Consider the following 17,454-nt stretch of genomic DNA (forward strand, 5'->3'; position numbering starts at 1 on the left):
CAAGTTTCATGCCCTATAGAAATAGTAAGAACAAAAATTAAACAATGTGCACATTTGTTTAAACTTAAACTCACCGCATGCTGCACTGCATGAGCCACACTGAGTGAATGCTGTGAACCACTGCAGAACTCAACTGCTAAGACAAGGTATGTATGTCCCCAGCTACCAATAAATGTATATTTACAATTAAATTGTTGTAAATTAAATTAAAAACAAATATTAAGTCCTACTCTGCAATGATATTTGAAGATTGTAAACAACATTTAATGTTTCAAGGAATGTTTCTGAGGACTGGTTGAGCTCTTTGGATGATTACAACTACTCCACTCCTGATAAATCCTATCCATGTCTTCTCAGAGAAATTGTTAGCCACCCAGTAAATGTTCCTTCAGCTCAACAACATTTCCAAGACTACTTTAAAATGCTGTTCCTATTTACTGGTATTTGCAGATCCTTCTCACTCCACCTGCAACTCTTCCATCCCACAACCTCACCGCACAGTCCCCCGCTGCCACAGCCAGTGTGTCTCCTTGTCACTTACCACTACAGTTCACCCAACTTTTCTTTGAGTGTTGCACACTTCAAACACTAGTAAAGCCACTTTTCAATTAGGATAATAGATAACTTGAGCTTGTGTTCTACACTAAGACATGTGTAAGCCAGCAGCTTGCACCACGGCGAAGCATTTTGAAGCAACAGCTTTCCACCATCAGGCAGAGAGTGAATACCTCCTCAGAGAGGCTCTCACACTTCACCATCCCAGAACTACTCCTTAGCACCACTAAGGCTGTAGTCACAAATAAACGCTGTCTAAAGGAAGGCTTCTCTTTGCCAAGATGTGAAGCACACTCTCAGAAGATTACTGTGAGAAGACTTTGGAAAACAAAGTGCAACATAAACAAAACTGGGAAGAAATGCATCTCGGGAGGGCTGATACAAACCATGGAAGGGTATTTGTTTCCATTCCTGAAGTTAAAAAAAAGACAGGAAAAACTCACTATGTTGAATTATCAAAATTGTGTTCTCTGAAGCACAAAGTACAAGACAACATATTTCAAACCACACAGAACCAATCAACACTTTAAGGTCATTAATCCCAGGGTTAGGAGTGGTGGTGGCAGCCTGGAGCACAAATCCAGGCCCTGGAACAAATCTTGCTAACCCATACCGCACCTGCACTCCACTGATCACTATGATTTATGTCACAAAGTTCGGGGAGCATAACGAAATAAAGCAACTTCAGGGATCACCTGCAGATCTCAAGCACAGCTGCAAAAAGCCTAAGCAATGAGCAGCATCAACACAAGTAATTTCCCTGTGAACACTTTCTTAGCTATCCAGAAAAACCAAGGAGGAGATATGGACACAAATTTCTACCCTCACCCCCCCGCCCCATTTCTTCCTACACACTTAAATAACAGTGACAGATAATGCCAACAAATAAGTCTGATGTGACCACTCATCCAACTTTGTAGGACACTCTGGCACACATCTGTACTCAACAGCATTAAACACCATGGTAATTAACACGAAGCCCCCAGCCATCAAAGCAGTACTGGAGTTCAGAGAAACATTGGCATATGGGAAAAAAATAAATAATCCATAAAGTTGTTTTGCTTTCACATCGCTCAACCAGAATCACTATCAATCTCCTTGCAGGTCCATTCCCAATTGTCCATACCAACTCAGTATGCTCTGATCCAAACAGCATTGGAGATGATCAAGAGAGCTGCTGAAAGTTTGGCAACAGTGCATCTCTAAGAGGTGCCTGGAAGACAGAAAAGCACTGGATAAGAATGCAGAAGCAGAGCACGAGGCATGCATTGAGGAGCAGGAAGTTGCAATGCAGGCCAGAAACTGAGACAGATGTGGTGAGCAGTGCTTAGGGAAAAAGAAATCAGAGTTAAATTGAGAGGCTAATCTAGATGCAGAGGGATTGCTGCGGTCTGACAGCAAGAACTTGCCATGTAGAGTACCAAAGCTTAAGGAGAAAGCAAAGCAACTGGCAGAAAGAAGGCAAGAAGGAACAGACCTCATGCTGAGCCATTTTCTGCATCTTCTATGCTCTCCACTACCGCTCACCAAGTCTTTCACTCGTTTGTTCTTCACAGCTGCTTTTATTCTCAGCTAAACTGAAGGGATAGCTAAGAGGGCCTGAAACCAGAGCCTGCTTAGATGTTCATTACAGCTGTACCACAGCAAAATCCCACAGCATTCAACCGTGGCTACAAAAAAAAAAATACCAGCAAAGTGATGTTCAAGCATTCCATGAGATTCATGACAGAGACAGACCTTAACATAGCAGGTTTTAAAACTTCCATTTCTCTTTCTAAATTACAGTATTTATGGCCAAAAAGCACAAACAAAGAATGGAAACAATTTCTGCAGTACAACTGTGTTTGAAAGGAGATGCAGACAATAATATACAGTAAATGAAGGAGAAGTGAAGCCAAGGTAAATGCTATAAAACACAAATATCACTTCATCCAAAACAGTTCAACAGAGCAACCAGTCTGTTTTTTCTACAACTACTTATTATACAACAACTTTCAAGGAGGGGTTCTCATTTCCTTGGCACAGCCCATAAAGGCACAGAAAAGCAGCGGATCTTCCAACATGTCATAATGTCAAAGTGCATCAAAGTATTGTCAGATTTCACCCAGCCACATTTGGACATACGTGCCAATTTCAGCTAAGCTATGAAATCTCTCTCCATCCAAATTCAAATTTTGAATGCGTGAGGGAATGGGGAGAAGGCAGAAAGCATTTTTTTTTTCCTCATATGTATGTGCCTGCAGCCTGCAAATACATCCTGTAGGTAGGGATACTGGACCCAGTCATGCCACAAATTAGCAACACTGAGGGGATGACAGGGGTAGACTGCAGCTGCCACTTGCAGATGACCTGCACTGCACTGGAAAGGTTTAACAGTGAGATAACACCAACTAACACCCTTTGCATTCAGTAGATCTCCAGATCCAGTTAGCAAGACAGTCATCTTCTACCCCACAGAAAAATAAACATGAATGTACTGCTACCGGCCCAGCTATGTATGACACATCCATCAAGCAGCACATGCTGCTGTGACAGGTTCCTAGCCAGGTTAGCATTCCCCTCCAGCAATCACAGTACAGCAGCAGAAGCATCATGACATGCTAACATAACTGCTGCATCAGGGAGCCAAAGCTAACTCAAAGCATCTCTGAACATAGAACAGATTTATCTTAAAACCCCTTGCCCATCTTTTGGGACAGAACTATTACATAAACCCTTTAAAATAAAGGCTTAAGTGTATTGGGTCAGAGTCACCTATGTGCTAAATAGTGTGAGAAAATTACTCACAGAAAGGTTTGCCCCTTGGTGCTCTACATAATGAGTTCTTCACTGTCCTGAATAGTTCAGCATACAAGGTAACTCTACAGCTGTTTGTGTTGCTAGATGAGTGCTCCTGCACTGGGATTCAACTGATACTGTTGTGCAGAGTCTGATTACTTTTGCACTTGCAGGTCCTGAAAAGCATTAGCTCTTCCACTGTAACTGTATAGTCAAAATATTACACAAGCAAACTTGCTGACATGCAGGAGCCCCTGGAGCTGACCAAGATCCCAATTTCGGTTGTACAACGGAGAATAAATCTTAAAGTTCACAAGTTTCTTCAGAAGCTCAAGATAAAACCAAACCTAGAGTCCTGTCCATGACCCCTTCTGTTTGTCTATGTAATGCCTGTACACACACAGGCAGTAGTCTGGGGACTTCTTCATTTGTGTATACAGACACAAGACTTACACAAGACACTTACTGCTTGTCTACTTTAATTTCAGATGTTTAAATATAATACTTTCATTTGTATGGGACTTTTTTCCTACTCACACGAAGAAAAATGGCACTTCGAAGTACAGATTAAATAGGGAGGATATAATTGGCTAACTTACTTCTGCCACACTCTTCACATCCTATGCTTACACCATACTTCCCTCACCCCCATGTCCCTGCCTACTACAATTTCACTCCATTTCAGCCTCTACTGTAACCATGAATCTAAGATTTGAAAGAATATTCTGAAAAGAGAAAAACGTGCCATTTAAAAGAGTAGGACCAACACTTCAGTTTCCACGTCACCTCCACAATCTCCTCCTGATTCTGTACTTGAGCTCTTAGGGGAACCACCAATAACTATTTCTGCACCACAGACTGCTACTGAAATGACTGCTATAGATCATACAGCACTCCCTGTGCACTTTAATTTTGGCTGTATAGCGTGCAGTGGCACTTCATACACATACACACATCAGTAGAGCATTTCCAGATCAGTCACAGTCCACATTTCCAGATCCATCATAGACTGAACAGAAATGTAACAGAAAGCATCTAAAGGTCATCGCACAACACAGCAAGGAGCCCCACTCACTTCAATAAATTACTGATCTTCAGTAGTTGAACAGTGGTGATGCATTCTCTGTTTATACATATCCACCTCATACCTGTAAGCTATCCTCAAATAAAGCAAGGCACAACTTGCTTAAGCTTGCAGATTTGCTGCACTCAGTATGCCATAAAATTTCTGTCATGATTTGTGCTCACAGTAGCAAAAGTTGTTTGTATATAGAATTGATATATAAGGGAAGAGAATGGAAGGACTCTTCCGTGCTCCTTCCCACCACCTTCCTGCAAGGCTGCAGCAGAAGCATAAGGGACACGTGCAACTCAGCCCTTTAAAGCACACTTCCCCCCCTCACTTTTTCTGGGAAGCTCACTTTCTTCAAAGGTGCTAAATCTCAAACATAAAACACGATGCAATTTAAGATACTTTAAAAAAAAACAACCAGGCACCAAAACTATTTTTATTTCTTTTTCCCCTCCGTTTCTGAAGAGTGAGAGTTCTTTCCAGGAAACTTCAGAACAAATGCTTCACATTCACAGCGAGAGATGCACTGAGACCTGAGCTACTGGAACGCTCTCAGGCAGCAGGATACTTGGAAATCACCAGTGCCTAAAACACTGTGTTTGAACAAGGTTACATCAAGGCTTCCCTTTTAAATCCAATACAACTTGTGCAACATTTTAGCCTCCGACTCTTCAGTCACACGAACAACATATTTAAAAATTAAAGTCAGTGCTGAGGAAAGGACAACACATCAGAGGATGTCCTGCAAGTCTTATTGCAGCAGAAGCTCCTGAAGATTCAGGAAGGTTCTGACTCAGTGACTGCTCTACTCTTCACTTCAAACAGCCTGCTGATGTTACTCTGACCATGAGTGCAAATGCTCCTCCACTCCTGTAAAAAGCATTTCAATCTACTATGACTTGCAAAGCTAACTCCAATACAGTCACTGGGAAGGACAATGGAAATTGAAAAGGGATGCTGAATATTTAAGTGACACAGCAAATTTCTCCAGTTTTAAAACCTCAAGATTAACAAAACCCATTATCATTATTCAGCTCAATCTAGACTGTCTTCCTCTAGCAAAGAGTCACAAGACACTTTTCTTCAGCTATCACACACTCCAACAAGAATTTACCTAGAGATTAATAAACCCTTCAATGTAATATCCTGTAGATTAAAGAGACTCAGATCTGAGCAGCAGCATTCCCAATTCCTTTCTCAAGGCCATGCAGGAGGTGGTATTAAACACTTTTCTCACTCAACTTCATTCTCCACAGTTAACCAAGCACAAGCTTGGCTCTGCTTTCTTTCTCACTACTTTCTCTTTTAAATGTGATCCATTTATTTACACTGTTCCCAACGCTTGCACAGAGATCAGCTGCACTCACATGAGCCCTACAAAATAAGTCAGGCTCTGTCAATATTTATGCTTTTGCTAACTAATAATTAACTCTGGCTATGTAAATAGAAAATAGTTGGTATTGCCATTAACACATATAGAGATTCCATTAAGCTCCATATGGCATGATAGAGCACAGAGAGCAAGCTGTTCAAGAGAAACGTGGACCTGCAACCACACTGCTACACGCAGGACCACAACTTGAGCGTGTGAATGCTTTTCATGAGAAAAATACTTCTAAGTAAGCCTGTATTTTTTAAAAAATGGTCATAATGCCTTTTGGCACAGTGTTAGAGAATGAGATCTTATCTTTTTTTGTGCTAGTTTTTGGTAAGTGCACAATTTAGAAAAGCCCATTGGGTAAAGCAGGAACTGTTTATAAACTTTAGCAAAGTTCCTCATCCAGCTGGACCTTAATGTTTCTAGAATAAGTAAAACATGCACATTATGCAAGCTCTTAAGGCTGCAGAGAAGCTCAGGGCTTTTTTTCCTATTTTGTCTATGATGCTCCATACAGTTTTCTCCTTCCCCAAAAGTTAACCACAAAAACAAATGCTGCCTTCCTGATAATTAAACCATTTCAATGCCAGCTCACCATGACCCCAGAAACACTGCCTCGTTCCCCAGCAGTGCAGTCCCACTTTGCCATCCCCTTTCCACGTGCCTGCAGACACCCAGCTCCGTAAGACAGGATCAAGTTTCACTAAATATATGAATTTTTTAAAAGAAACAGAGAAACGGGAGACTCTCATAAAGCAAGATGGTCTGCACGACACACAAACCAGAAATAATCCACTCCCTCCTTGGCTACACTAACTCAACTCCTTTTCTTAAACCATCACAAGTCAATACTGAATACTCACGTTTAATCATTCAGAAAGTGAGATGATTACGTACCCGTAGCATTACGTTCTTTACAGAAGCCTCTAGTTGAGCAACAGCTTCAGAGAAAAATTGTGAAACAAAGTGAAATGCCGTTCAGAGCACTCAGTTAATTCAGAAAACCCAAACTTCAGATCCAGGCAGCAGGACCTCATTTCTAGAAATCCCCATTCTCAGCGCAGCCCGCGTTAAAGTCCCCTTTGAAACGACTCCAGAATAACAACCGCTGCTGAGGAGTTATTAAACACTACCGCTCCTCGGCCAACGATCCCTGCTGCGTGCAGACATCATGACGGGACAAAACTGAAAATGTCAGGGCTAATGTCCAGCGTGCCACGTTAATCCAGCTGGAAAGCAGCCGCCTTCTGCGAGCCGAGGGTTAAAGGCAACACAAAAATACGGCCGAGCAGCACCTGCCCGAGCCCGGCGGCGTGCCCGACCCGGAGCCGCGCGCTTCGGGATCAGCCCGCGTCCCCGGGGCAGCGCGGGGGGATCCCGCCGAGCGAGGCAGCCCGAGGCCCGCAGGCCGGGCCGGGGGTTCCGCTGGGCCCCGGATCACCTCAGGGGTCGGGAGGGAGAGGAGAAAGTTTCCCCCTCCTCTCACCGCAGCCCAACGGAAAGTTACCGAAGCGCAGAAGGCCGCCCCCCCCCGCAACCCCCCCCGCAGCCCCGCGCGAGGGGCGGCCCCGAGCTCGCGCTGCTCAGCGCGGCCCACGCCGGGCCCTCACCCACCGGGGGCCGCAGAACTCCTTCCCCGCCGCCCCAGGCCCCTGCCCCACATACGCGCTGGGAGAAACCCCCGCACCCACATCCCCGGCCCTCACCTCACACGGGGCCGCGCTCCCCGGGGCGGTGGAACGGCGGCCGGCGCTTCCTGCCCTCGGCGCCGAGCGTCGAAGGGCGCGGGGAAGGGGGAAACGCGCTCGGTCCCCGCGCCCTTATCTCATCGTAGCGGAGCCCGGCTCGCCTCCACCGCCTCCCGCCGTGTGGGCGGCTCAGGCGGGATCCCCCCTCCCCTCCGCACCGCCTCCCGCCGCCGCCATCTTGGATGTCACGGGGGCGGGGGGAGGCGGTGCCGCCTCGTGATCGCGGGAAGAGGACCGCATCCCCCCCCGCGGCACCGCCCGCCGCCCTCGGGACCCCTCGGAGGGGGAGGTCGTGCCCGCTGTGGCTCGCTGTTCTCTCCTTTCGCCACTCAGCTCAGGGCCGGCTCCTCCCCGGAGCTGTGGGGGTCGGCAGGAGCCCCTCCAGCGCAGCCCGAAATGCAACGGAGCGTTTGCCCGGCTCTCCTCCGCACTCAGTCCAACAGTTTCTCCCTTCTCCAGCACCCTTAAGTTAAGCAGAAATGAATCTCCGGCCCGAGCAGCTCAGCCTCTCTCACCTGCGGGGTCCGTCGGTGGGAGGTATCTGGAAAGCAGACCGGGCTCTGGGTTTCCCGCAGGCCTGAAGTAACCCGCACCGCGTTGTTGCATCAAAGGCTGTTCAAGAACCTGACGCAGAAAGTCATCTCTGAAGAGCGCGCAGCTCGGATTAGCGCGGCGTGTCAAGATGTTGCTGAGCACGACAAAAAGAGCCGTGCTGTAACACGGGTGCACTGTCCTGGCATGCGACAGGCTGCACTCCTGACTGCAAACGTTGTCCCGGTGTGCTATTTTTGAAGTGATGTTTAGGGATAGGCTCCAACCGTGCAATTTTGGCTTTGGGTTCCAGCTTCCCTCAGTTACGGATATTTGGCTCAAAGGCTTTTTGATGTGGCTTGTTACAAAGGGCAAAGTCAGATACGGTCCTGAGTTTGGGCTCTAAGTGCTTAGGTATGTTCAAACTTACCAGTCCCTCTTGAAAATTTGGCTGAAAAGGAGGACACGAGAATTAAAAAGTGCAAAATATTAACTTTTCCCCACCTACTTTTTTCACCAGTGCGACTTCTTATAGGGGCAAGCTGCTCCTCCTACGCGCCATGTAGGAAACGGCGCGGCTGACACGGCCCAGGCAGAGGCGCCCATGTGCGAGCCTGCACACGCACTCAGCTTTGTGCTGCCAGGTTTGATTTCTGTGTGCTGAGTCTGCCTCTTGTTTGATCAACAATCCTCTGCCTGAGGATTGTGTCAACCTCTCTCCCAGGCTGGGGCTGCGGGAACATAGCCCGCTGCTTGTATTGCTGCATAAAATGCATTTATTGCCACACCCATAAGGACATGTTATCTCTCAGCGATGTTCAGCGGAATAAATAAAGAAAATAAGAAGCCAGAACCTCGGTATTTTGCAGCAAGCTGGTCTGTATTCCATAAAGAGTCCTTAAATTATGTAGTGCTCTTTTCAGAAAATTTCTACATCCTACAATCATTTTGGATGGTTTCTAATCCTGGAAGTGTTTTCAAATAGTTGGCAGTAATAAAGTCCATCTTTTAGCTTGTGTCAGTAGCTTTGATATTCAGCGTATGCTCATTTTTCTTGCGGGTATAATGTTATTATTTAATTATTATTTAATTATATTTTGTGTCAATGTCGACAAATTGGAGCCAGGGATGCAGACCTTACCTTGCAAGTCCCAAATCAAACACCAAACAAAACAGTTTCTGCCAGTCCCACCATGACAGCTGCCCACACTGCTTATCTCCATCCTGCCCTTCTTGTTCTTCCATCTCCTCCTCCCCCTGTTCCTCCAACTCTCTTGCTTTCTCCCTCTGACCTACCTGCTGCTCTCTCTCTCTCTGTTGGCTGTGGCACACTTTCATCCCCAGGTTCCCACTAGCACATGTAATTGCAATGCTCCATTTCATTACTGGCTTGTCAACACCTCTATCAAGCCACCTTTCCTATCTTATATCTAACTGCAGAGCTTTCCTCTGTAGCTTGTCATCATTTTTCCATATCAAGACTCAACTAATGCCCCGTGTGAAAGGGTCTGCGAGCAATAATGACTATAGTGCTGTATTTCCTTCTGAATAAAGAGCAACATCAGTGAATAGTGTTAGTGTACAGGCAGAGACATTCACTGTGTGCACAGATCCTGCAGGCTCGCTGTGCAGAAATGCGTCTGTGTGTCAGTCAAACAAAGCCTTTCCCTTCATGGGAACACTGGGGATCTTAAGGCAGAGATCTCTGCACACACATGGAGACTGCCCCAGAGATCATTAAGTCAATAGAAGCGTTCCTATTAATTCCAGTCAGTGTTGGATCAGATTCTTAGTATGCACTGAAAGTCAATTAAACAAGTCAAGCACTGTGTGTGCTGCAGGTGGGCAGCAATGTGATGCTCTCGTGGTGTTCTCTCAAGTATGGGGTGGAGAGCTGTCAGTCAGATTTAGCTTCCCCAGGAGTGCAGCCTGGGAGGCTCACAGGGTTTCTGTGGACTGGCAACCACAGAACCATTTTTTCCCATGTTGCAACCCCCAGATTTCTAGCTTGTGGTACTGAAGTCATTTTCAAAGCATGATTTTGTTTATTTTAAGTGCTTTTTACACATGGGTAAACTGAAGCAAGGCAGAGGACAAGCGACAGATGGTCAGGGACAGTGCCAGGAATGGAATCGAGAATTTCTCTGTCCTAGGACATGGTTTTAACAGGCTTCGTCTCGGGACTGTGAGATCTGAATACTTATAATTCATGAGGCTTCAAGAGTGCTCAGAGAAAAAAAAAAAAAAAAGAGAGAAAAAAAGGCTGTTATTATTCCACTCCTTTCTGGCAGAAACTGGCTTCCATAGACAAAACTATTTCAGTTACTTAAGTAAGCAATCTAGGCTTAATCTGCCCATTTTCTTACCAATTTCATTCATTCTGAACTCATTTGGCTGTTTTGTGTGCTCTGCTCATTCACATCTCTATGAAGGAAGAGGCTCCAAAAGAACCCAAGGAAACGTCTTCCAAAACGAGATGGCACACCTGTAACATTGGTAAAAATAACTAGAATGATAATGATAACAAATAAGAATAAACCACATCACGGACAAAGCAACAGTCTGCATTTCAGAGGATGGATTGCCTTACCCTGTCCAGTAACCCACTTTATGATACAGTAATGGATCCACGTCTGGAGGCTTGTGCAATGAAATGGAGCCTTTGGCAAGCTGGAATCACACTGGAAGCAGCACTTATTTTTTATATTTTAATATATGCAGATGTGAAAACCTGGTTTGTATCCCTTTTGACACAGAGAGACTGTCCCTGCCTGTAATGATTAAACTCCGGCACAGATTATGAAATAATAACGTATTTAAATATTATGATGCAGCACTACCAGGGTGCAGTTATCCTTCCTTTTACTGCTTCAAGTATAGTCTTTCTGAAAAGCTTTTGCACTCCAGGGAAACTACTGGTTATAAATTATAAAAGAGGCAATAGAATATCATGCATGTATGCAAAAAAAAAACGTCTCAGACCCTCCTTCATAAAGTACTTACTGAAGCAGATAGAAATATGGGGAAATGAAGCAAACACAAGGCCTGATCCGAAGGCCCCTGGGCTCAGCAGAAGCACTGCAGGGGGGTTCCTTAGGCATCGGAGTCATGTGTGCCATGAGCTGCAATACACAAAATGCAGAAAGAGAATTTTGTTGTATATGAGCAAGGATAAAGCCCAACTGGAGTGTCTAGGCACTCCACTTGGATAAAATGAGCAGATTTTTCTCCAGCAGGTAGACTTTCTCAGCAAGGTTTTATTGCCAATATTTATGTGAAAGCTGCAGTACCAAAAGAAATGCTGGGAAGAAAAAAAGAAATAAAACCTTCCCAAAAAGGAGACTCAAACGTTTCTGAGTATTTTCTATAAATAAAAAAAAAACTGATGCAAACTCATCATCATTTCACTTTTTCAGTGGTGCTTTTCTTCCTCAGAATTTCAAAGCGTGCACCTGAAGTTTTCCACAGCAAATGCCTGATCTTCTCACAAGGCACTGCAGAAACGCTCAGACCTCAAATGATGGATGGCCATTGGTGTCTGTTGGTGAGAAAGCAGTTAACATCGAGCTTTGCTGTGTTGCCATGTGTTGGGGTATCAATCAAGTGATGCCACACCTCTTCTGTCATTAGTAGGCAAATAAATATGTGCAGCTGGAGTATATTTTTGGAGTGGCTCTTCCTGTAGACAACAGAAGCTCTTAAACAAATATTTGCAGCAGACTTTTTAAGAATGGAACAGGAGAAAGGTGGCTTGAGGATGGTCCGAGTCCTAATACATGTCCCAACAACAACAACCTGTTGTCCAGTGCAGCACTAAGTATTGCTCTCATCATTAGAGCACGGCAACAACAGCTTCTCTTTGTGGAGTAATTGCAGGAAGGAAATTATGCGTGCAGATCTTGCCAGCAAAAATAACAGTCCCAGGCTGTAAACATACGCACTGATATTGCTGTTTTGTTGCTATTTTCAGCAGCTTCTGTACCTCAGGAGTGAGAGTAAAGACTTGACTGTTATCACTGCTGTTCATGCATCAGCCGTAGAGGTTTCCTTTGGACTCATGCTCCTTGGCCCAGCTGGAAGCAATTTCTACAAATAGCAGTCTTTTCTCTGAATCAGTCTGATTCATCACCCAGAGTCGTTCCATGTGATGCTGTAGTGGTGTGGGTACCTCCTCTTACACCAGATTTGAAACCACCTTTGGTCACTCCCCATCTCAGTTCCTTATTTTTTTTGCACTTAGGTTTACCTTCAAGTCTTGGCTAGACCAAGTAATTGCATTCCACATACCTAACAAGGCCCCACTGCTTACTTCAGGCTCCCACACAGTCCTGCTGTTTAAATTTTTGGTGTTTTGTTCTAAAGATCACTCATATCATGATGGGTTAAGTGAAGTATGTCTGTCAGCTTACCACTTCTCAGGGGTACGATTAGCCTTAATTAATATCTAAAGAACACTACTGAGATTCTTGAGAGAAACAGCTATAGAGGTGCTATTATAATTAATTAAAAAACAGTCTCATCTTTGAGTAATGGACTAGCAACACGTAAGATGAGATTCTACAAGAAAAACGAATTCATTTGCTTCATAGACAAATGTTCTGAAATCTCAAGTTTCCATTTACCTGATGCATTTTTAATTTTATTACCCTTTCATATCCTTTGATACTTTGAAACACATAGTATAGTTTCCTTTGGTTGAGGAGACACTGTCCAACATATGGAAGTCACGTTAAAATAAAGCAAACCACCAAAATTACTAAGTTAATAAACTCAAAAACAGTCCACATCACCATTTGCCTTTAATTTGTTAAGCATTTAAACTGCAAGACCTATAATTAATGTTATGGAATCGTTTCCATATTCATTTATAAGATGTCTCGGTTACATAAATACTCATTATCTGGAAATAAAACCAGATCATTAAAATTCAGAAAACTGACAAGGCAGATTGAGATCTGTCAAGATGCACTAAAGAGATATTTTATCCTCTCTGACACTGTTCCATGAGAAAAGCTTTGCTCCCGACCAAGCTTCAACAGTACCCCACGTTGGAAATAAGAGCAGTGCTTCATTCAAACGACATCAGCAAACAGAGCAGATCTTTTGTACAGTGAGCAAACATCAGGTCACTCTTCCCACTAACAGCCATGCAGAGTTCCCAGAAAAATGCATCAGATACATCTGCATTGAAAATCTAACCCAAATTAAAGCTGATGTTCTTGTAGCACAGCTCTACTGTTTTTCTGGGACTCTACAGCCCTTCAAAATGCTTCTTTCTATCAGGATACTTTAAATCCTTTCAGTGCTTTCAGTACTTTCAAAATGGTGTACCAACTCAGAAAACACCTTAAGCAGAACGAAGGAAAAAATGGCACTTCAGCATTTCACTTGCAAGCTAGAGCCATCACTGCTGAACTATTAGCTAGAGAGTCATGGGTATTTAAAAAACGTGCCCTGATTGACTGAAGGAAGGCATCTCAGGCCCTGCTGTCAGGGAATCTCTCATACAAGACAGAGAGCTTTCATTTTAAGAATTTTTTTTTTTTAGGCAGAAATAAAAACCATTTTTAAAAAGCTACAGCTAGTTCAGAACGTATTAAATAACACTGCAATTGCTCTGTTAAGTCCGACCTGACTTTTTCAGCAGAAGGTTCCTTGAAGGGTAAGTGCAAGCCCTCCAGATTAAGGAGATATTCATCTGCCCTATCTGGATGACTGTATGCAAATTCCTGAAGAGTGGAAGTTGCTCAAGTACTGACTCATGAGGGTTTCATCTCAGTATAGATATTTTTAGTATCTGTTGCTTTACATCAGGTACTTTGCGCATTTGTATCACTGTCCAACACCTCTCCTAATTATCTGAAATTCTTTTCTTCTGTAACTGCTTTGGAATGTTCCCATATATTATTACAACTACTGACCCTGTTCTGTTGGGCTCTAATCTTACTCATCTACCCATTCAACTAGGTAAGCATGTACTTGCTCAAAATGTGAACAACTGCTCAGAAACAGAGGTAAACAGAGAACAACAGTGAATCTAGCAGTGACTCACCAAGAATATAGGTCACATCGTGCTTCTGTCCCTCTCTGAGCTCACCAGGGGTTTGGTCCTTCTTACCCGAAGGAACCCTCAGCAGACCCCTCGTGCATGCAAAGAACTCTTGTGTCCTCATGTTTGTATTTGCCATAATAGCCCTGTCACCTTCAACATGAACATTTAGAGGAGATAATGCTTTCTCAGCAACTGGTCCACAGCCCGGAGCTGACAAAAGAGATGAGAGCGACCACAAATGAAAGTACCTTGAGAAAAAAAAATACAGAACTTATTTGCTTAATCCATACTACTCCAACTCATCCACTTACACTCCAAATCAATCTGCCAACAGCAGAGGAGTGAGAGTGACACATCTGATCCATACCCTTCATACTGCAGAGAGCTCTGCGTGGAGCTCTGCATGACAGAGCCAGCAGAGGGAATTCAGGACTCATTAGTGACTGCTTGATCACCTCCTCCAAAAAGTATGGCCAAATGTTGATGCAATGTAAATAATTCACTTAACCAAGTTTGAATTTGACTCATAGTGGCAGCATGAAACTATCTTGATATATTGCAAATTCTTTAAATAATTGTCTGTCTCGTAATATAAAAAAGAATACTTCCAGTATAAATAATGGGGTTGAAGGAAATGTCCTTGGCAAGTCGATTTGTTCCATGCTGCTGATGGTTCCTGTTAGTGACAAGGATTATTTCAAGAAGGAGACAATGGAAAACAGATGCAAAAGCGTTTACCAGAAGGCCAGAGAATGGCAGCTCTTGCAAAACGTCAAGCGTGCAGCCTAGAGTCTATTTAAAAGATAATTAATTATTTAAACTGAATTAATTTAGCCACAATGAAGCCCTGTTAAGCTATCTCATCTATCCACCTTCCTACTATGTCATCCCTTACAGTATAATTCTAAATGCTGCTCCTTGTTTTTGAATGCTTCACCTGAAAATTCACTTACCCAGTGATATATTGCTTTTTGAGTGCGTTTACTGCATCCCTTCCCAGAACTCACCCAGAGAACTGTGCTCACCTCCAAGTGATACAGTTGGGATATGCTGCTCTTCATTTCTTCTGTACTGGGAACAACAAGCAACACATGAACGTGCTGAGGCCAAACTAACGTCTTCACTCTGCTGTTATACAAGGCACGTGAGCTGAGGGTAGTGAAGAATTTCACCATAGAAATGTATCCCAGCAGACACTGATTTACTTCATTTAGTTTTAAAGTAAAGAACACAATTATCATCAAGCACGGCACAAAATTACTGTTCAGCTGGTGCAACCTAAATGCACTGCATGGGCTCTGCTCTGACAGCCCTCCCAGCTGGAAGGGAGGAAAGGATCCCGAGGAAGGTCCGAGGAGCAACAATTCAGTAATAATATTTAATTATTCTTTATGGAGCCAAAATAATGTACTATTTCTTAAATTTTTTTTTTTGCTCCGCTGCTTTCTTGTAAGAGGGTTATGACTGCTGTGTGTGCTGAAAACTTTGAGGGAGTTCTTAGAAACCATATTTTTTTGCTTGATCATTCATAACCAAATATGTAAAGAGCCGTTCACGGTATCGCTGTTGCGCAGCTTGTATTAGATCTCCATAGTTACACTTGGCATAACAAGCACAAAGAAGAAGTGTCTTTGCAGGGCTGATAAGCAGACAGGAAATAAGGGAACATCTGCTATAGCTTTAGATGGTTTTGCCTTTAGCGACTGCTGAAAAACTTCAGGCTCTGCATTCCACGTCCTTCTTGTTTGGCCTTTGACTCCAGCAGCTGCTGAACAGAAGATGTAAATTGCTATACCTACAGAATGGGAAGGACATTATTTTCCAAAGGGATATGGGGATACTTAATGGATGTTTCTCTTTCCATGCTCTGATCACAAGGAACACTGGATGGCAGACACTGCAGATGGAGTTATCTCCTCAAGGTCAACCACTTCCTAATATACAATTTATTTTCCTAATGCTGTGTTTTCCTTTGCAAAACTGCTTTGTTTTGTTTTGTTTTGCTCCGTTTTAAACACCAAAAACAATCACACCATGGACTGAATAGTAATTATAATCATCAGCAGCATTGTAAGGAAACCATGTGTTTCCCCGAATCAGAAGTGGGGCTCCCAGCCCAGGCAATCTATCTTCTTGTGGAAGAGCAGCATTTCCATAGCACGGGCAGACCAGGAACAGAGCTGTACAAAAATAAATATCAAACAACTGACAGCCAGCTCTTTCTTTGTTTAAGGAAGGAGCTGCTGAACATTATTTTCTAAAAATGGGCTCAGCCATAACAGTGCACATTCTCCGCTTGTGTGTATGGAGGAAATCTCTGCTCCAGATAGTTCAGCAGTTCCACCTACATCATATCTTTTGTTGCGTGGAAAACTACAAACAGAATAACTGACAGCGTTACACTTCTTAGAGCGCTGAGGCCCACGTACTGTAACTGCATCTTCACTTCTTCCTCGGAAATTGTGCGCTTCCCTGGGAAATTACAACAGTTGTGATGAAATCACATTCACCCGTATATGGCAGACGCTTTGGTTCTGACGTGAGGAAATGAGAATGGGTTTCAGAGTGACAACCAGAACGATGAAGCCACTACTCCAGTGCCGTGAGTGTAACCAGGAGAACTTTTCCCAGAAGCTTTATGTTCTGTGCTTTGGATTTCTATGCAGTTTTAATATGTGTTCTTAAACTGCAGAGGGATGCAGCTTGGCCAGAAAATAAAGGCAATTCTAGGATGACTTCAAATATTCTCAGGAGCCATGCTAACACCTAAAATGAAGAAACATCAAATAACTTTCCTAGTGAGATCATAAAAGCAGAGACACACTGATCAAAGCACCAAAATGCAAGGTAGTTACTTCATCCCTAACGCAGGATGCTGCCTCATATCTAGGACCAGGAGCTTGCTTGGCAGAGATATTCAGACAGTCTGCAAATAAAGCATATCAGGTAATATATTTAAATAGTTAAACGTGGAAAGAATCACACAGAGAGTCAATTTAATCCTTTGGGACTGGAGAATAACTGTCTCAGGTTATTATTGCTGAACAGTAATAGTAGTGGTAGCTTGTTTTGGTACAGCTCTACCACAATCCTAGGTGCTCCACACACACAGAACAGCAGATTGCATTTCCTCTGAACACTGTACCCTCAAATTAGCAGGGAAAAACAAAATGAAAACTACACAGCTAATGGTACTAGTGGCACTTATCTTTGTAACTGTTGGGTTGTTGTATTAAAACAAAAAAAAAAGTAGTTGGACATGGAATTAATCTATATAAAACAGGAATGGCTGTCCTATTTGCCTGATCATAACACAAGTTTTCTGGATTTCACAGAGAGC

At 43.5% G+C, this 17,454-nt stretch overlaps 1 protein-coding gene across 1 annotated transcript in view; it reads right to left on the reverse strand.

Moving 5' to 3' along the window:
* Positions 1–7,699, reverse strand: part of DENND4A (DENN domain containing 4A) — a 44,741-nt gene extending 37,042 nt beyond the window's left edge. Inside the window, exon 1 of the mRNA XM_065734080.1 lies at positions 7,490–7,699. The gene's annotated coding sequence lies outside the window, so the exon portion shown is untranslated. The remainder of the gene's footprint in view (positions 1–7,489) is intronic.
* Positions 7,700–17,454: the final 9,755 nt, after the last annotated feature.

Source organism: Cyrtonyx montezumae, unplaced genomic scaffold (genome assembly GCF_038088225.1).
Source record: "Cyrtonyx montezumae isolate F1298 unplaced genomic scaffold, pur_monq_1.0 scaffold_17, whole genome shotgun sequence".
In the NCBI taxonomy this organism is placed as follows: Eukaryota; Metazoa; Chordata; class Aves; order Galliformes; family Odontophoridae; genus Cyrtonyx; species Cyrtonyx montezumae.